Here is an 18,639-nt window from a genome sequence, read left to right on the forward strand (position 1 = left end):
ATAAGGCGCCGGCGACGGCTGTAGCGCTGGCCGGCAATCGACAATTGGCAGTAGTAGCAGCCACAGCGCAGGGCATCGGACCGTTGCACCGGCCAGCCGGCCGGCGGACTGATGCTGATGCCGGTGACGATGGCTTGGTCTTGAAAAACAACAGCAGCGCATAACAGAAAATAACGACGATAAGAAAAACAACAACAACGATGACGGCGATTGCGACAACATGGTCAAGATCATGACGAGTTCGGTGAGCGATGGGTCGCGTCGCGTCGAGGCAGACGGACGGACACGGTCCGGAACGCCATCTCACGAAGGGCAACGAAGTTCAAAGCCGCCGACGACGCTGCCACAGGGGTGGCCGCAGCAGATGCCTCTATTACTGTAGCCGATGCCTTTTTTTAGAAGAAATACAACCACAAGCAACGGCATTGCCACCTTCGTCGACGCAGTAATCCATACAGATACGTATGGGAGGAGACGAAGCAAGGGAAATGAAAGAAAAACATGAACAGAGAGTTGAGCATTGAATCGAGATGGATATTCTGGACAAGAGCTAGTGCTGGTGAAAATAGTATTAGAAGAGTGACGTAAAATTTCATCATTGGCCGTGTAAAATGCTCCAAAATACGCGGCATGTTTACGGTGTCTACGAATGAGCATTTCGCAGTTCACTGGCTCTGAGGATCCTTTGCTACCGTTGACGTTGGTGCTGTTGTTAAGCATTTGTTGTTATGTCTTGTTTGTTGTACCACGTACAGAGTTTTCCTCTGCTTCGTCCATGGATAATTGTACCACTGCATGTTCAAATGTCAAAACGATATGTATCTAAACAACGTTTCTCGTCTTTTAGTATTAGTTTAATGAAACCTTGATTTACTATTTCATTACCCAATTAGAAGGATCCACTTTTCTGATAGCTACGTATACAAATATGATCACACAAAAGGGGTATGAGTCATACACTTAATTTTATAATGGCTAGAGTGCGTTGCCAGATTAACGTGCGCCGGTGACTCAGCCAAACAACAGATGCCAAGTTCAGGAAATTGCTAGCTGAAATTTCCTGAACGGTCGGACGTTTATACAAAGTGTGCTTCAATTAGTAATGGTAATATTTGTGTGTAAGGTTTGCATGACGTCAGGAAGTATTTGGGTAGCGGTAAAAACCGGTAATGATTATTTCAGAGAGAAAAGCAGGCTACTTCGCCACAAGACGCCCCTAGGAAAAATAAAGTCCTATTAAATTTATTTATGAGATTGATAAAGAAACACATCGCGTGTTTACCATATCAATGCGGGCCATATTGAGGAAAGCTTGTAAGTTTAGCTGCAACAAAACGTGTTTTAATGCTTCTTTGTCAGGGATATAATTTTGAAGCTTTAACGAGACATAAAACTACGCGTTAGTTCGTTTTCGAAGTACAAACATCCGCAGATATCCTATAATTAAGTCGTTTCAAGTTAATAAACTTTCTAAACTTGATGAAGCACCGACTTAAGACTTCGGCTTTTCGTCGACCGTTGTACGACGCGGTCTGTGGCGTAAAGCTATTTCCATAAAAGTAAAATTAAACCACATGTTGTTTTTACGCATATGCTTTAGGTATACCTCGGCATCTCAAAGACTTAACCATCAAAAATGATACAGTAAAGCTACTGAAACATCAAAATAGTAGTAGCATCCAAGTCGAATAAGAAACCTTTAGATCTATCATAATGAGATTAATAGCTTCATAGGTATTACATGAAGCCTTCCTACCTATTTGTAAAATATTCAACGTAGCTATAAACTGTGGACTGGAAAAAATGCCAGCCATCACTACATTGAACTGGCCTGGGACAACTATTGGAGAGTGATAAAATGCGCAGCTGGGGTGCTCAAATATACCCAAGTAGTCTCTCATAACGTACATTTCTACGCTCCTTATTGCTTGATAGTTTTCATTCACTCACAAATGCATATGTCTGCAATGCCGTTCGTCCAAAAGGCATCTCATCGCCATCGCTATCATCGACTCAGTTTGAGCTGAGAGGCCCTTGTTTTGCCTTGTAAGAGCCTGGTAGTAGGAATGCCACTAATGTACTGGTGAGACGTCAACCAGGGGCATTGGTGCCGCCACCGCATCTGAAAGATGTTATTTTTTCATCGTTCCCAAAGCATTATGGCCGACCGAGCGGTAAACTATCGTCATTCCTTTGCTACCGGTACCCACCCACCACTGCAACCGCTACGGCTTTAAACTCCTCCTTCTTTTTTACTATGTATGTGCGTATGCTTCTATTTTCTGAACGAAATCTGTATATCCGTTTGTTTTGGGCCAATAATTGCGTGGTATTTGATACCCACCGCCCCTTCGCGCCTCAGTTCGCTTGAACTCACGACGTTACTAGCGACAACAGCCTGTAGCATATTTCGGTTCTATGTAATTAATGGTAACGTGTGTTTGTGATTAAATCGAGTGAGATCAAATTTGGAATACAAAACTAGTAGCGCCAAAGATCATTTTGTTTTCAGTTGGAAACTTGATTAATCAAGTGAGAAAGGCCCGGAAGTTCAAATGTGAAACCAACCATATTCTGGAACATTCGACCCAAAGGCAGTACCTTCCCGTGACCGATCACAGAATTGTTGGCAAATACCCGCGTGAATGGTTCTTTTTGTCCATTGCAAAGCTTTGTGGTACACTATGAAGGGTGCACAGTAAAGTTATTCATGCACATAATGTACATAGAACATATGGTAACAATTCGAAGGAAATAAGTTATCTCAATCCTTTTTTTCAGACTAGAGCGTTGCAGCAACAATAACACAATGTTGCTAAATCTTCTTAAAAAAATGAACAGAATATTTCACAATTGAGAGTTGCATGTATGCTAGAATGCCCTCGTCTCTGGCTGATACAGCGATGGCCATCTGGTCAAGAGTCACTTCGGAAGGGCGCTAAAAAAGTAACTGTATTAACATAAACCTTTCTTTAATAAAACTTTGTACATGTAAGAGTTTATTTAAATGCAACATCAATAAAAGTGGCTTCATATACTTTCTAACGGCTGTTACTCGCTTCACTTGATGTTTGCCCATGTTTTTGCACACATCTAACCCTATTCATAAAATGGCAGGACGGATGTTTTTCTTAAGTTTGCCCCTCTGTGAGCTTTCATAGTACACCTTGCTTTTTGCCGCCATAAAAATAAATCGAGTGGAGCTACGTTTCGTGAGCTATTCAGCCATTCAACGTCACCCCGCCGGAGAATTGCTCGCTTACTAAAGTGGTTCCTTAATAAGGCAGTTACCTTATTAGTTAAGTTCGGGGCAAGGGGGGAACCATCGTATTAAAAACACATGTTTTTCAACACTCTGGAGTACAAAATAGCCTGACACTATCTCTCTTATAAACAGAGTTACAGTTTGCAGTTTTGCCAAAAGAAATGGGGCAACGATGCCTCCGGCTCACATGCCTCATCAGACAGTGGTTTTTGGGATGTAAATAATTTTCGTCTATAGCCTGGGAGTCCCTAGTGTACGACAATTCACGGACAGTGCACAAGAGAGTGAAACGATCCATGCTGCCATTTCAAAGGTAGAGCAGGATGTGGCCAAAAATTGGATGATGCTTTAGGAAAAGCTGAATAGGCCCACCTTTACCTATGCCGTATTTAACTAAAATTTTAAATATATAAAGTTCGCTAAAAGTAAGGACGTATGTAAATACATTTGCTTTTTCTTTTCGTACACGTTACTTTGAAGCTATTCCAGAAGTTGACCAACTTACCGTCGTGGTATCTACACTAGAGCTGCATAGACGATAGGACACGGCCACTATAGCGAACCGAAAATAGGATAATCATCCTACTAGTTCCTTTTTAGTTTCTATTCAAAAACTCTCCTCTTCAAGATTACAGAGTAAATGAAAACGATAAGACAAACCACGTCTTTATTCTAAAGCAGTAGAAGCAGTGTTACGCAAATGACGAAGGGCTGGACCATTCTAAATGCTAATGCGCCCTGGAATACTACCATAGAGAGGTGAATCGCATTGTGTCGTAAAATTAACCTATAAGGTTGACATTTTTAGACACTGCCAGGTTGTCCGAACTAGGATGACTTAAGCTATTATAGCTAAACCTTACTACGACCAACTCGATCTATAAATGAATCAATAAGAACAATTTGTTTCTGCATAGGTGGAAATTAGAGTTATTGTCTTTTTTACATAAGTCAATGCCACTATAGCTGCAATAGTGTTATTGTACGCTTGAATTAAAACTTGAATCAAACAAAAAGCGTGTCTTTACGTTTTGACACAGATTGATAAGGACTTTGGTTCATAGATTTAGGTCCTAATGGGACTCTGAAAAATGACAAGGTCACAGTAGTTTACTATTGCGCACCTAACCTATGTTTGCTTGTGCCATGTGTCCATACAATGTCCTACCCTTCGTGCTAATACGAAATTGTTCAGCTCGGTGGATAGTGTACACTAGCTTAGAACAAATAGTAATCTGTTCTCCTAAAGCTGCCATTTTTTGAGATAATTAAAATTCTTGCCTGCAGTCTATCCGACCGCTATTATATTTTTAAATATTTCCAAAGCAAAATCTTAACTATAAGTGCGCCCAGTTGCTCCCTGTATGCCCTACAATATCAGTTTTATTTATCTCAAATCATCCCTATCACGGACGCAATGTTTCGGTTTTATATCGTTTGTTATAAGGGGCATTCTCGGGCAATTCAAAAGAAGTGCCCAGAATATTAAAAATTTCCGAATTGTTCGAGATACTCACGGACCGAAATCTAAATTAAGTATTGTCGTTGCCGACAACACCACAACCACGTAACCACAACTTCGTCAAAAAGAATAAAAAATGTCGTTTGTAAATGTTGTCCTAGACACAGAGTCGAAAACGGTTATTCAAGTTATGATTTGAATCATCAGTAACTTAGAGGAAGTACCTTGCTGAGCGGTATTCCACATGCTCGAGGCAGCCGGTGGCAAGTTTCGCCGCAGCTCACTTTGGAAGCTCGCGCTTCCCGAACCACCTATCAGTAGATTTCTAAATAAAGTATTATACATTAATTTAAACCGAATCATTCTCAAGTGTTTCCTTTCGGGAGTCGCAAAACCTGGTATTGATTTAGGCGTAACTCTAAATACCTTCTAGAGTCTAGCTCAAGTGTGTAATGGAAGTATCATACAGAAGGTACCTACAAGCGTGTATGATATGCCTGACTGAACGGCTTCAGTTCCCAAGCTGAAAAAAAGTCGACATGGTTGTAACTGTTCAATATTTTGTGAGAAGCATTGATGAGATCGACTTTCTTACATCGTAACGTATAAATAATGGATGTGTTCCTGAGGGGCAGCCTGTGCCTAGACACGAATTGAGATATTCTCAAGTTGGCGTGCTACCGTATCCCTGCCAGTCCTACATCAGTTTATATACCCTTTTCGCCTACAAAATACAGATTGAAGCCCAGTAGAATTTCAAGCAGAAACTGTTAATGATTGAATCACAGAAGGTTTTTATTTACGCCCATTTTAACGCGACACAACTTCTCGTTTGAACGCCCCCCAACGTATCGTATTGCATTAAGTCACACATGTGTAAGCATTGTGTAATGATGATTAAGTGTTTACATCTGGACGTTACTCATACCAAACATAAGCTATTAAAGACAAGTCATGCTCGTACGCTTCCGAAGCTTAGAAACGTATTGTCTACATATGTTTAACAGAAGATCTACTAAATCTATACGCATATCAATAACTGTTAGCAGCAAGCGACCATACGTGTTTCTCCACTATTACCCGCCATATCGTTGGCTTCTCAAGAGTTAACGAATCAGCTGATCGCATCACGGCCAAACAGATCGGTAAACATTTGAGGTCACTGGCCGCAAGGAGAGTAAGAGGTCCCACAGTGGATGGTCTCCCAAGCTGACCGGCCCTGATGCAGCATAGGAGGTCTAGGATGTATGTTGTAACCCTCATCAAAACAGGGGTCGTGAACCCCATCGGAGTTCATCGACCTACCAGCCAACCCATTGCGCCCACTAGCAGGCTAGATCACACGCTCACGATCATGACGGCGGTTCTCTATCGGAGGATGAACCCTCTCGCTGCGATCAGAGTGGCAAATTCAATGGTAGGGTAGCCCCCTAGCAAGGATTGCAGACAATGCTTATGTAACACACACTGTACCTAACGCACTATGTGAACTCGCCGGGAAAGAATGGTTTACGGATCGACTGGTGCACCACAGATGTGATTCTTCTGACGTCTCAAACGATCAGGCTAGACCACCATTTTTGTATTAGACTCATAAGGGTTAGGTTAAAATTGCCTGTAAGAATGTACGATCTACAACTTCATTGGCACTAATGAAGGCTAAAGCGATTCAAAGCGATGCATGTAGAATGATACATATAATAGATGCTGACTTAACCCCTACAGGCATAAAAGTATTATTCATTTTTGCGAAAAAGCTGCCATGTGTTAAAAGCACATCGTAAAATTGAATTCTGACGGGAGCTTCAAAGCCCCCCTGGAACAGCTCTATTAAAAGGGAGCGGGCTACACAGATCAGGAGACTGGTGCACAACATGCAACAGATAGTCTGCATATACTAGACCGGCAAGTTGCGCAGTAAAACAGAGGCACTCTCGAGATACATTATACGACAAAGTGTACATCTCGCAGACTGTGAAAGAAGAGTTGGTGAGGTTTACAGCAAAGTAGAGGTTTTTTTTGCGGGGCGAAGAGCAGTCGATCCAGGCACACCCCTTAAAAGAAAGAGGCTGGAGTATCGAGGTCGGGCGTCAAGCAGACCGGTGGAGGAGAGCGGCCCGAAGCATCCGAGACTAGGCGTTCAGAAACGACAGACATGTCTGTGTCAATCCCAGTCGAGCATGAAATTTCAACCTAGTCAGAAATTGTGTTGTGAGCTGTGCGCAAAAAGTCTAACGCCGAATACTGATCTGCAGGATACATCGTCGAGGTTCATTAACCGAACAATCAATAGACTTATTGAAAGAGTGAAAGCGTACGTGTCAAATCGACATGATGCAAGAGTCCTTAACGTTCAAAGTACCATTTTCTACGCGTAGCTAAACATACCTAGCGATATTTCGTAAATGTAGGACTAACTGAATAAATGTATGTTATAGGAATTACATTTTATCGGACGTTATTTGCGTGATTACAGGAGTCTGTAGTTACCGAACTGAGGTGTACTGTTCGATTTCATAGACACACCCAATGGCAGTTTTTGCTTGGCCCAATGGGGAACAGTTTTACGAAGTATTAAAATTTCGTGTGTAGCCCGATGTAGAGGTAAACAGACAGAACGGATGAAAAATACCCGTAACTGACTTCGAACCATTTGCGCGCCAAACAAACCACATCGTTTATTCAACCTATACGGTGTTAGTTGTTAGTTTCAGTCGCCTTGGTTTCTATCATCTTTGTCAGCGTGGTGTTGTTTGTCGAGATTCCGAACTCCGTTCACTGCAGACGTTGGTTTATCGCGTCGAGTTGATGAAGATCGCCTTGACCTCGATGTAAGATGACACGGAAAAGCGCGTCATAAACGACCGCTCTTAACTATTAAAATACACAACCGCAATGCAACATAACTGCTTTCAGGGTCGCCGCATGTCTTTCAAATATCTATCTATCTGCAATATCAACAAAGCGAGTAAAACATCCTTCGTTTATTATTTACTTGAGAGTTAACTAATATAATAATCTAGTTAACAGAGCTAGAGGAGCACTCAAACGGAGGAAAACAGACAAAAGTTCCATGACGCGTCCAGAAGGCTGACCTTGGAGATATGGCGGTTGGCCTATTGGTGAACGTTTGTTGACAACGTTGGTGAAATTCGCAGCGATCTAACCAGCGAACGTCGTGCGAAGGCAGTTAGTTAGCTAACTAATTCCTTGCGTCTATTGTTCGGTAGAGGTAAAAGTGGTGGGACGCGATTGGCCGCCGTTTCAGCGGCAAGGCCTCTAGAGAGGAGCGCATTTCGACCGGGACCACTAACTGAGTGGCGGAAGTAGAAGGTATTATACGCAGGCGCACATATACACGCCACTACTGCTGCGCTGATGAGGCGGTGAAAGCCATTCGACTTGGGGAATTTAGTAACGAACCGTGTTCGCAGATTCACAACGGACTGAACGGCCTGCCGCAGAACCAAGTGCGGCGGCGATTGCCTGCTGCTACTGCTGCTATTTTTTACCGCCGAGTTGAAGGGTTGAAGGCCAGTTAAGGCCAGGGTTGCGCAGCTTGTATGTTGCCGTCAGGATCTATCGTTTATTTCTTGCTCGAAGGGCCTCCGCCTGCTGGTACTGTGCCGATCCTATCATCCGATTGGTGCCATAGAATCAAATCGCTGGTTATCTAGGCAGGACGGACAATACCTGGATCCATTATTCAAGACTTTACGCTATTCGTTTGCTGAAATTCTAGTTTTTCCGCTTCACGTGTTTTGCGTCGCTCATTCCGCTATCAGCACTTCGTGCAATGTAATAGTAACCTCTCTGAAATTGTTTAAAGAAAACCGCTCGTTATAAATCGCGTTGTATCTGAGCAAATCGTTACAAACGCGTATCAAGTGAAAATTCATACTTGCTACATATCTTGCAATATATTTAGATGGCGGAGCGTGCGTAGTGTTAGAATAGAATGAGACTAATGTTTGTATTAAATAATATTTTTGATAAATGAATCTTGAGATTTTCTTAGAGAGCGTTGATTTACCACGGCAGCCTTGTCGACACCGAAAGAATTACCCATGTATGAATATATATAGGCAGTTAACAATACGTCCCGGTTCGATGTGATACGTCCTTGTTGGAAGCAAGAGATACTGGTCTGATAAGGCCTCAGATCTACCACTTCTACAGAATTAGACATCTTAGATGGTGAGCGATGGGCTCTCTCAGAGCGTCTCAAATTTGTTAAATCAAAATTCCAACGGTTTGCTTAGAAATTGCTATTTTCTGAAGCTCAGTCTGGTTGCTGGCTGGCCATCTTCGAAAGCTGGAGAAATCGGTGAAGCATCATAGGCCAAACAATCTCCTCGAGCACCTGTGTTCGAAATAAACTTGGTAGGATAAACGGGAGTTCGTTTGATGTGTAATTTTAAGCGATTTTACGAGAATAAAAATAAGAAAATAAATCATGAGGAAAAACTTGACAATAGGCAACAATAAGATCTAGCTGCTTCAAACAATAAAATTATTTTTAACCCAGAAAAACCATTCAATAAGCATATTTACATAAAACCTGCGACTATTTAGATGATCACACCTGAAAAAAATACTTTTTTTCAAGAAGCAAATGTTAGCAAAATGTTATAGCGCGAAGACTAATACGTAATAAAATTTCATCTAGATGCTCTATTGGGATTTACTACAATGCGTGTTCTAGTTGGTAGCTATGCATGACCATACGACCCTCGAGGCTTGATATCGCGGTTTGTGATCGATTTATAGATAATACTTCGACAGGCGCACTTCAGAAGATTTAATGTGGACATCATCTTCCCAACTGATTTGAAGAAACGGTGATTGATCAAGTGCGCAAAGTCGAAAAATTATGGTTTATTCAAAGTATCACATTGGTGTGCGCTGGCCAGAAGCGTAACGTCTAGAGAAAGGCTGCTCATATCCACCGATGCAAGCACTTAAATTTTTGCACGCTTAAAGATTTTACCAGCTCATAACAAGCTCCTAGTCCATCCAAAGGTCAGACTGCGGCATTGAAGCAGCTAGATAATGTCATTATTCTACCAAAAATATGATGGCTGTTACTTTGGCAAACAGGCTGTGCATCGAGGATAAATAAACACTTTAGCTTAAAACAACTGAGGTACGTTTTTGGTCCAATGTGCAAGCGGTCCTACATTCGCTCGAATTATCGAAAGAAACAAAGAATCTTCGTAAAAGATCGTCTGCAAGAGGGTCTTGTATTCTCCTAATGGGAGTTCGCTATTCTGTTCTAAAACCAAACTACCATCCCAGTGGTCAGGTACCGGAAACGTGAATCAAGTTAGCAGCGGGAAGCGCTTTGATCATGGATTCTTTGCGTGCGTAAAGTGGACAATTGGAACGTATTCACCAAGCAGCCCAGTGGCTTGTCAGAGGCTCTCGTTGGTAAAATAGTGTTCCTGAAGCAACCTCAGGCTTGCTGCTCAAGGCAAGCATACAGAACTGTCCTGAGTGATACGGTCGTCACGGCTATGGCAGATGACGCTGTCGAGCAATTCATCGACGAAGACGCTCTAGTCGGCACAGCCCGTTCACCTCACGGACGAACTCGTTGAAATCTACCACCCTAATATTACCAACGTATGACCTGCTTACGCGGTTTATGATCGTGTGTTCTCATCGGTAAGAAACCATAAGCCCAAACACGGAGCCAATGATGAACGATTGGAGGAGAAGGATTTAGGTCTGCTGGATGATGCTAACGGGTGAAGCCCAGCATTTGTCTTTGACGGCCAAGTTTCAGAGACGAAGGTCTGGATAGCCATCTTCGAGCTGTTCATCTTACAGCACATTTATCGACGATTTGACGCTATATCGTAATAATCTTTTCTAGGACGCAGTGTTTCAGATGTCGTTTTACGTTTCGACCAATTGGATGGAACTATATTAATAACATAATCAACAAAATATAATATATTGTAACTACAGGTATTCTTTTTGACTACAATTAGACTTGCCCGCCTCTTCTGCGAAAAAAAACTAAAGTTTACCTCGTAACTATTTTCTAGGTAGCTATAATCGTTAATCGATGATCGTTAATTGGACGTATAGATAACGTGCGCAATTCTATATGTCTTCCGCCAAGAATCTTTATATTATCGCAGTCTTCATAACGTCTCCCTGGAGAAAACTAGCTGGTTTGGATAAGAAGTTTTCAGTAGTTTAATGAAATTAATCAAGGCAGAGAGATCTTTAATTTAAAGCTTCATAATAGTAAAAATGTCCACAGATCGGCACTTTGAAGCAACGATGGCGCAGGATCAGCTTTGGATTAAGGAACATCGTGACCATCGAGTACTATTCAACCTGACGTTCTAGAGATTAGAACAAGGAAACGTAACTAAATAGGTATAGAAAACCCAGAGCCCAGAATGTCCGGGTGGTGGCAATTGTATCAATGAGCAGGTAAGTTATTGACCAAGTTTCTCGATGTGATTAATGCTAGAATAGAATATCTAACAGCCCAAAAGGAGTTTAGCATGATTTCTCTATTACAACGCAGAAGTAATTGTTTACCACGCAATTGGAAAACTCAGCTGACCAGCTTATAGACTAATTGAGCCGGACCCGTTTTTTATCAGCGTCTCCAGTGGGAAGCCTGGCTTTTTGTATTTTGGCACGTCTAGGAAGACGAGCGTCAGTTCGGAGCTGCATCCAAGCAGGGCTCCATCTTGGCTCACACAGAGCACCTATTCATAAAGTTTCGTGATTCAGTTTATACCACTCGTATTGTAAGGTTAACAGCTGATGTTAAATATAGCTGCTAAAAGTGTCTTTAATAACAGGCTGGAGAAAAGTGATAGTAACCTGGGTTTGATAATGAGAAAGAATGACTGAATTCCATTTGCTCTATTTTGGGTTACTAATTTTGGTTATTTGGTGATGGTTTTGGGCTATGGCATTTTTGAGATTTTGAACTGAACCAAATAGCAAGTTGTCATGTACTCACAGGAACGTCGCTTATTCGTTTCGTAACGTTTTGACGCTGTTAGAAATATTATTGTAAGTGTTTTGGTAGATTTTTTTGGAAAATTATTTTATCCTCTAATCTATTATATTATATTTTTTTAGCGATATTTTTTTGATAAATGAACATTAAATAACCTATTACTTAATTCTGATGCTGTACGGAACTACAGAAACAGATAACGGTAAAAAAAAAAACAAAAAATCGAACTCATTGATATTAGGTTGCATGACTAAGACTAGACCCGCTACCTACCAGGAAGAACTACATGTCATCAAATATTTAAATATCTCGTCTAATATACCCTACTCAGTATAAATGCTCGGCAGCATTCCATGGATAATCTGTTGTCCAAATGGCTATGATCAAATGTCCTCCAATTCTCGCGTGTACCTTCTTGCAAAATTCGCCAGTCGATGCATTGTTACTGCAGTCACAAAACATATGTCCTATAAAGGGAATTCCTTCATATTGTACATAATGTGTATCGTACGAAAAAACGACACGTTACTAGTTTTTTTTTTTTTTTTTTTTCTATATAATTTCATTTCTTCAAGCGTGCTAAACGGTTTTCGAGCAATCTTGGATGTTTCAATGCCATACGTGGCACGTTTCTGCCGTATAAGTCACCGTGAACACGATGTGCAGGCATCTTTACTGGTGGAGAAGGTCCATAGGCCGCAGAAAAGATTTCCAAAATAGGCCTGACTCTTGTCCTGGTATGACCGAGCCTCACCATTACGACTGAGGGACGACCGTGCATGTAGCGACTACAGTATATCATGATCGTTGGACGATGCACACCCATATAACAAAGATATTGTAACTAAGTGTATAGTTACTACATAAAATTATTTAATACCGACCCTAAATGGCATTCTAACGCTGCATCCCATAATCAGAAACAGAGCGTGTGTGACCTGTGGGTCTAACGCGCATCTCCTTCGAATGTCGCTGGTCCGAGTTTCCGCGGTGGCGTCCACTTACCATGGCACAACTTCACTATACCGCATTGCGAGTCTACTAGAGAAATTCCCAAGCACAAAAGTCCGGCAAAACCTAAATCGTAGGACAGGTCCTTAATGCTAGCTATACTTAAAGGCGGCTCCAATGACTAGCAAAATCGCGAAAGCGTTAAGAAGCCGCAATAGAAGCATCTAATACGCGTGACAAATATCACAGCTCTTAAGGTACTTGTCTGGGTAGAATAACTGCAACGTTTCCCTGCACCGTTTGGCTTCACAAACTAGCTAGCAAGCAAAGTTAATCATGCGTCCTTTCACAAACTTTAAAGTAATTGCATAATAAATGCGCGGCTCGCTTACTCAATATAATTATCTAAATCGACATTATCTTGAGTCTATAAATATCTAGCAGCAAAATGACGTCTGAAGAAAAATGATGATTCTTTCCAATTTCTTCTTGTAATCGTTCGGCGTTTAATAGTACGTTAGCGGATGAAGGAAGCGATTCATGGTGCCAATCAAACGATAATCGATGTTGCCTGTAACCACATTTAATCTTGATCGAAGCGTATCACGGGATGCGTTTTTGTCAAATTTGAAAAAGAAGTTGCATGCCCCCAAGTTTATCTAACGTAGCGACCACACCAGGACCGCTCGGCCCATGATTTTGGGCAGGTACTAAAAGCTCGATACGATGGATTTCAACACGCTTCTATACAGTAATAAACAGGGACTCACGTGCGGTAACAAAGAAAGAAGCTCCTTAAAGCTCCGAGTAAACTATATCTTGTGACGCATTGGGTCACATTTGATGAAATGCTTTCATTGTTAGGCGATCGAGTCCAGATAATGACAACTCACTTTGTTAAACTAAAAGTAAATACAATATGGAAGAAGAAAATATTCTTTAGTGGACGTCAGCTTTTTGTTCGATGGCGACATGAAGACATTACCTCTATCCATCCAACCTTCGTACTGCAATGAAGCTGAAGTCGTTCAGGACAAAAATTTTGAGCGAAGTCGTACAGCGTTTGAACTTGCTTTCTGATATCAAGGTCATAGCACTGACAAAGAGTATTAAAATAACCTCGGGTGAGAAATCATGCCGATGAAGAGGCTTAGTGTTATGGGTTGTGCTGAGCAGCTGCAAGTTGATACTTAAGAAACAGCGAAGAATACAAGTTCCTTGCTAATTCAAACTGAGAGTATACGTTATGACAATGGCAGTGCGGAAACACAGTCACGTACCTTCAGCCGGCTGCCGTCCGTGCTTAAAGGTCCGTTCTATCCTATATTCGAGCATTCCAAGCTTCTTTTTCCATCCTCCGATATCTGCGCAATTTTAGCCGAGCTAATCGTTGCAAAAAGTTCATTTTAGGGGAAGATTTAAACTCGCAAGCTGAATCATGGGAAACTGCCATCGCCAATCCTACGAGGAGTCCCTTGGAAGATGTGGTAGCGGCAAAATGACGCAAATTATAAATGATGGTTTTCACACGTTTACTTGTGGGGACCCTTCACCAAAAATAAATCTCACATTAACCTCAATGGAATTGGGCAGAAATATACAAAACTGGAGAGTTAAAGACGACATTAGAAGATTTATCGGATCACTTCTCTATGGCGTTTCATTTCAGATCAACCAGCCCCCGAGGTAAACAGGTAAAATATCTTCTCAAGATCGGTATTGATCCACATAGATTGTCGAAAATAGCCAGGTAGATTAGCCGTTCACAAAATGCTTTAGCAATTAATACATTATCGGAACTGCTGCATAACCTTACAATAATAACATGCACCAACTGTGCACCATTGTGACATTTAACATCAGAAATGTTTTTAACTCAGTCCTATGGGAGATCATCAACAAAACTCCAGAGAAGAAGTCATGGAAAATTATCTGAGAATAATAATTATCAGCTATCTAAGCAGGTGTGCTTTACATGATAACATTTTCAGCATGTTTAAGAGAAAACCCAAAAGTTTGGCCCTCTCCTCTGGAATATAAACTACGATAGGATCCTAAATCAAAATTACCTTGACCCGGCTAAGCTGATAGCTTTTGCGGATGACCGGTAAAAATCATCATACGGACAAATGCTCAAGCGAACGTCGACGATACGTGTGACATCGTAAGTACATCGATAAAAGATTATGGACTAAGCGAGCTTTGGAGAAATCGTCTTGTGTCTGTGCAAACCAACCAGCTATTCTTAATGAACGGAAAAAAGCGGGTAATATGACATTGACGCAAAGCGGCCACACCGTTCTCCCTAGCAAAATTTAGATACTTTGTTACTCTTATTGACAATATCTCAAACAGATCAGGACATGTAAAATACGCTATGAACAAATAGCAGACTTATCAGAATTCTTGCGAAAGCTGACGGCCCGTTGGACGGTCCACGCAGTATATTGGTGTCTGTAGCGAGCTCAATTGCGTTATATGGGACATCGGCCTGAAAAGACGCCCTCACAAGGAAAAAAATCTAGAGGTGCTGAAGAAGACCCAAACACAAATGGCGATAAAGGCGCCCAGAGCCTTTACGAACAAACTCATATGACGCGGTTATAGCTAGACAGGCGTGTTAGGACCTGCTCGTGAAGGAAAGATCTGAGAAGCTCTTAACTAGAAGCCTGAAAAAAAGAAACGTTCAGAAAGGCAGGACTGGAAACACGGTAGGCAAAATGACAATCAGAAAATACAACACAGGTATGTATCACAGGAATGTTTAGTAAAAACATAGGTAAGTAGTATATAAGAAAGCTGGGCATTTAAGATTTGGTCCGACTTAGATCTCAGCGGCCGTAGAATCAATGGTGGCCACCAACTCTGAATAAGTAAGTCTGCGAGTGACACTGGTAGTTTTTGTGATTCGGAGGTTGTAAACATAGTGAAACGCACTTTTTGGGAGTCTGCTGCTTCCGAAGGGGAAAGTGGGAAGTCGGGGGTGGATTAGAAGTTCTATAAAGAAATGGTGCATGACGCGTAAATTAGTTCATATAGTTCTTAACGAAAAGGGCATTCAAAAGTTTTACAATACCTGAGACGATGGAAGGTTGAGTTTCTGGCTCCTCCCCAGTTCCTTTCCCTTTTTTCTTCGTTTGCCCCCTCCCTCTTCCTCTCCCCTTCTCCCCTCTCACTCACTGGGCTAATGCTCGACAAGTCGTGGTTTTTCCGGCTTATGGGGTTCTCATCCACTATCTAAGCGGTGGATGCACCTTTCTTCCTGTTTTTAAGCTAGTCTCTGACGGGAGCGGTCTCAGTGATGGCTCAGGTGAATCCCACACTATTGTGTGCATAAAACATTTCCGCCACTAGCGACTTCCAGAAGAAAAAAAAAAGGAAAAATCATTGCAAATGTTGTAGTTTTGCAGTTTGACCTACCAGCCACCGATACATGCAGCGTTGCACTTGGCTATATATTTAATAGGGGTTTGTCACGGTAAATAATTTATATAGGAGTAACTTTTGGCGGTAGTGTAGTGACATTGTTTCTAAATGCATACATATTTATACGCGTGTGTCACTGTGGTCATAATGCCGATGGCGTCTTCTATTTTCGCAGCACCGCCGCTGCCTGTTCTGACAATTAGTTGATGATCGTTAACTTAACGACATTCGCTCTCGGATCGGACCGCATTGCTAATGGCACAGTCATTCTCGCTAAATCGCTACATGTATACACACACACACACACATATATATATATATATATATATATATATATATATATATATATATATATATCTGGACATGGCATAGCTGGAATGAGAAGAGATAGCAAAAAAAAGGGAAAGCCAAGTACCGCAATAAACGCAAAGATGAATAGGATGATCGCGAGATGGATAAGATGTTGACGCCACTGTTGTTGCTACTATTATACCTATATCGCGACGATCGTCGATGTCGCTGCTACTGCTGTTGTTGTTGCCGTTGTTGGTGATGTTGTTTCTATCCGCCGTTGGTCGTGCTATTGTAACCGTTCAATTTGGTACGTGCCAACCACTCCTGATCCCAACGTTGGCGCGATGTTCAAGAATCGGCTAACCGACTGACTGACCGGCCAGGATCAGCGGCGTAGCTCTATGTAGTGAGCACCGGCCGACCGTCGGCCGGCGATGTTCACCTTTTAATCGCCGTGGTCGTGGTCGGGAAAGCCCTACCGCCGTCACAAACGACGACACATAATTTGGCTCACCCACAAACACATACACATGCACGCACGCACACAGTGGCCACACTCGGGCGCAAACTTGCATACACGTAGGCATGCGCGCAAACACAGAATGCCGTTTGTAGTGAGCCATGGTACGTATATGCATATATGACGCCAACGATAGCGCATCCACGGCTGGTCGCTTGTTAACGGGCAGTGAGCTTAGGTGCTGGTCATTGGCGGTTCACTGAAGAAACCATTCAATAGCTCAGCGACGCAGATCTGGTGTCACAAGCATCGATTGTCACCACGGCATCGGTAGCCGCTATAGGATAACTACAAGAGCAAAACGCGAAGACCACAGGGTCGTTACTTCTACTTTTGCTCCCACCGCTGACGATGATGGTGAAAGAAACTGCAACAGCTGTTGCTGTTAAGACAACTGCCAATGCTGATGTTACCGTTGGCAGTGATGCTGTCTACCGTACACTGATTTACTGACTGAATGCTGATGGACGACGTAGCGCCGAGCGACAAAACGAGCCTCAGTACTCGGATCAGGCGCCGGCTACACCCGCCGCCAGGCCGCCGACCCCGAATGCTGCTGCTATTGCCGCAGCCGGCCGCCGTTGCAATGAAGGCAGTGGCCCACCGGAGCCAACGCGCTGTGCAGGCAGCGGCAATGACAAACTAACGTACTGCTTCAACGGTACCAAACCACGACTGCTATTGCTTGTGCCGTGGCTGTTCATGGTGGATCTACCAAAAGGTGATGCCGCTACTGACCGACTGACTAGCGGTTGATGCTTTAAACAGCGGTAGAATTGTAGAACGTTGGACCCGGGTTAATTGGTCGTTTCCCACGGACAGCGGTAACGTTGACACACATACACGCAGACGCACAAACACACACACGAATCGCAACACTGTAGATGCTGCCGCGACAGTTAGTAGGGTAGTAGATCGACGACCAGGGTAATTATCGCAGTATCGTCATATGCAGGTACCATGGTACTCCGGCAGTTGTGTCGAGCGACCCCAGCACGGCAGACCGCAAACCCTCGTCTTCTATTGCAGCGATTGAGAATTGGTCACACAGCAGGGAGGACAAAGGGGCGAGGTCAATCGCCACTTCACTGCACTGCAACCCGGGGTCGCCAGGTTTGCTGGCCACTGCTGGTGAATGCTGAGTGCTGCGGCTATTGCTATCAGCGGAAGGGAGCCGCTTTTCACCTAAATGTACACGATAGATACAACGTAAGCGAAAACGACATGTTGTCCGTCCTATTATTGTTCCTGCAGTATCTATACGACATAGGTCCCAGCGTTCATCAGTGGGGTCAAGTCTAACAACAACAACTAATTTCACGTACGGCCTTTTTATTTCAGTCCTTCTACGTACCTCTCGCCATGATAGGTACACACGCACAGGTTATTAACACTGTTCATGTAACAGATATCCGCCGTCGCTGATGTCACCAATATCGCAGTGTCCACTGAAGGCTGGACAGACAGTCAATGGGCAAACCGCGACCAGCTTGTACCTCTCTCCCTAACCGAGTCTCAATTGATATACTGAAGTCCTATCGCCTGCCTGGCGACATCATTCGCGCCACGACAGGCGGGCAGCGAAGACGTGCGTCCCAGAACAACTCAACAGGAATACTGACATAGTATTATATACTAGACATCGAAACGGCGGCAATAAATATGTGCCAAATATATGCTATATATGACAAAAACTGCCAAAGTTAACAAAAAAAACGAGGTAGTCA

The 18,639-nt window shown here is 42.7% G+C and overlaps 1 long non-coding RNA gene across 1 annotated transcript; it reads right to left on the minus strand.

Moving 5' to 3' along the window:
• Positions 1 to 7,149: 7,149 nt before the first annotated feature.
• On the minus strand, positions 7,150 to 17,448 carry LOC111258791 (uncharacterized). The gene is made up of 3 exons (XR_002679192.2): positions 16,592 to 17,448; positions 15,749 to 16,029; positions 7,150 to 8,540 (listed from the first exon to the last, which is right to left on the minus strand). It is a non-coding gene; the product is annotated as an uncharacterized LOC111258791 (long non-coding RNA).
• Between the last annotated feature and the right edge of the window lie 1,191 nt (positions 17,449 to 18,639).

Source organism: Varroa jacobsoni, unplaced genomic scaffold (genome assembly GCF_002532875.2).
Source record: "Varroa jacobsoni isolate VJ856 unplaced genomic scaffold, vjacob_1.0 scaffold_264, whole genome shotgun sequence".
NCBI lineage: Eukaryota > Metazoa > Arthropoda > Arachnida > Mesostigmata > Varroidae > Varroa > Varroa jacobsoni.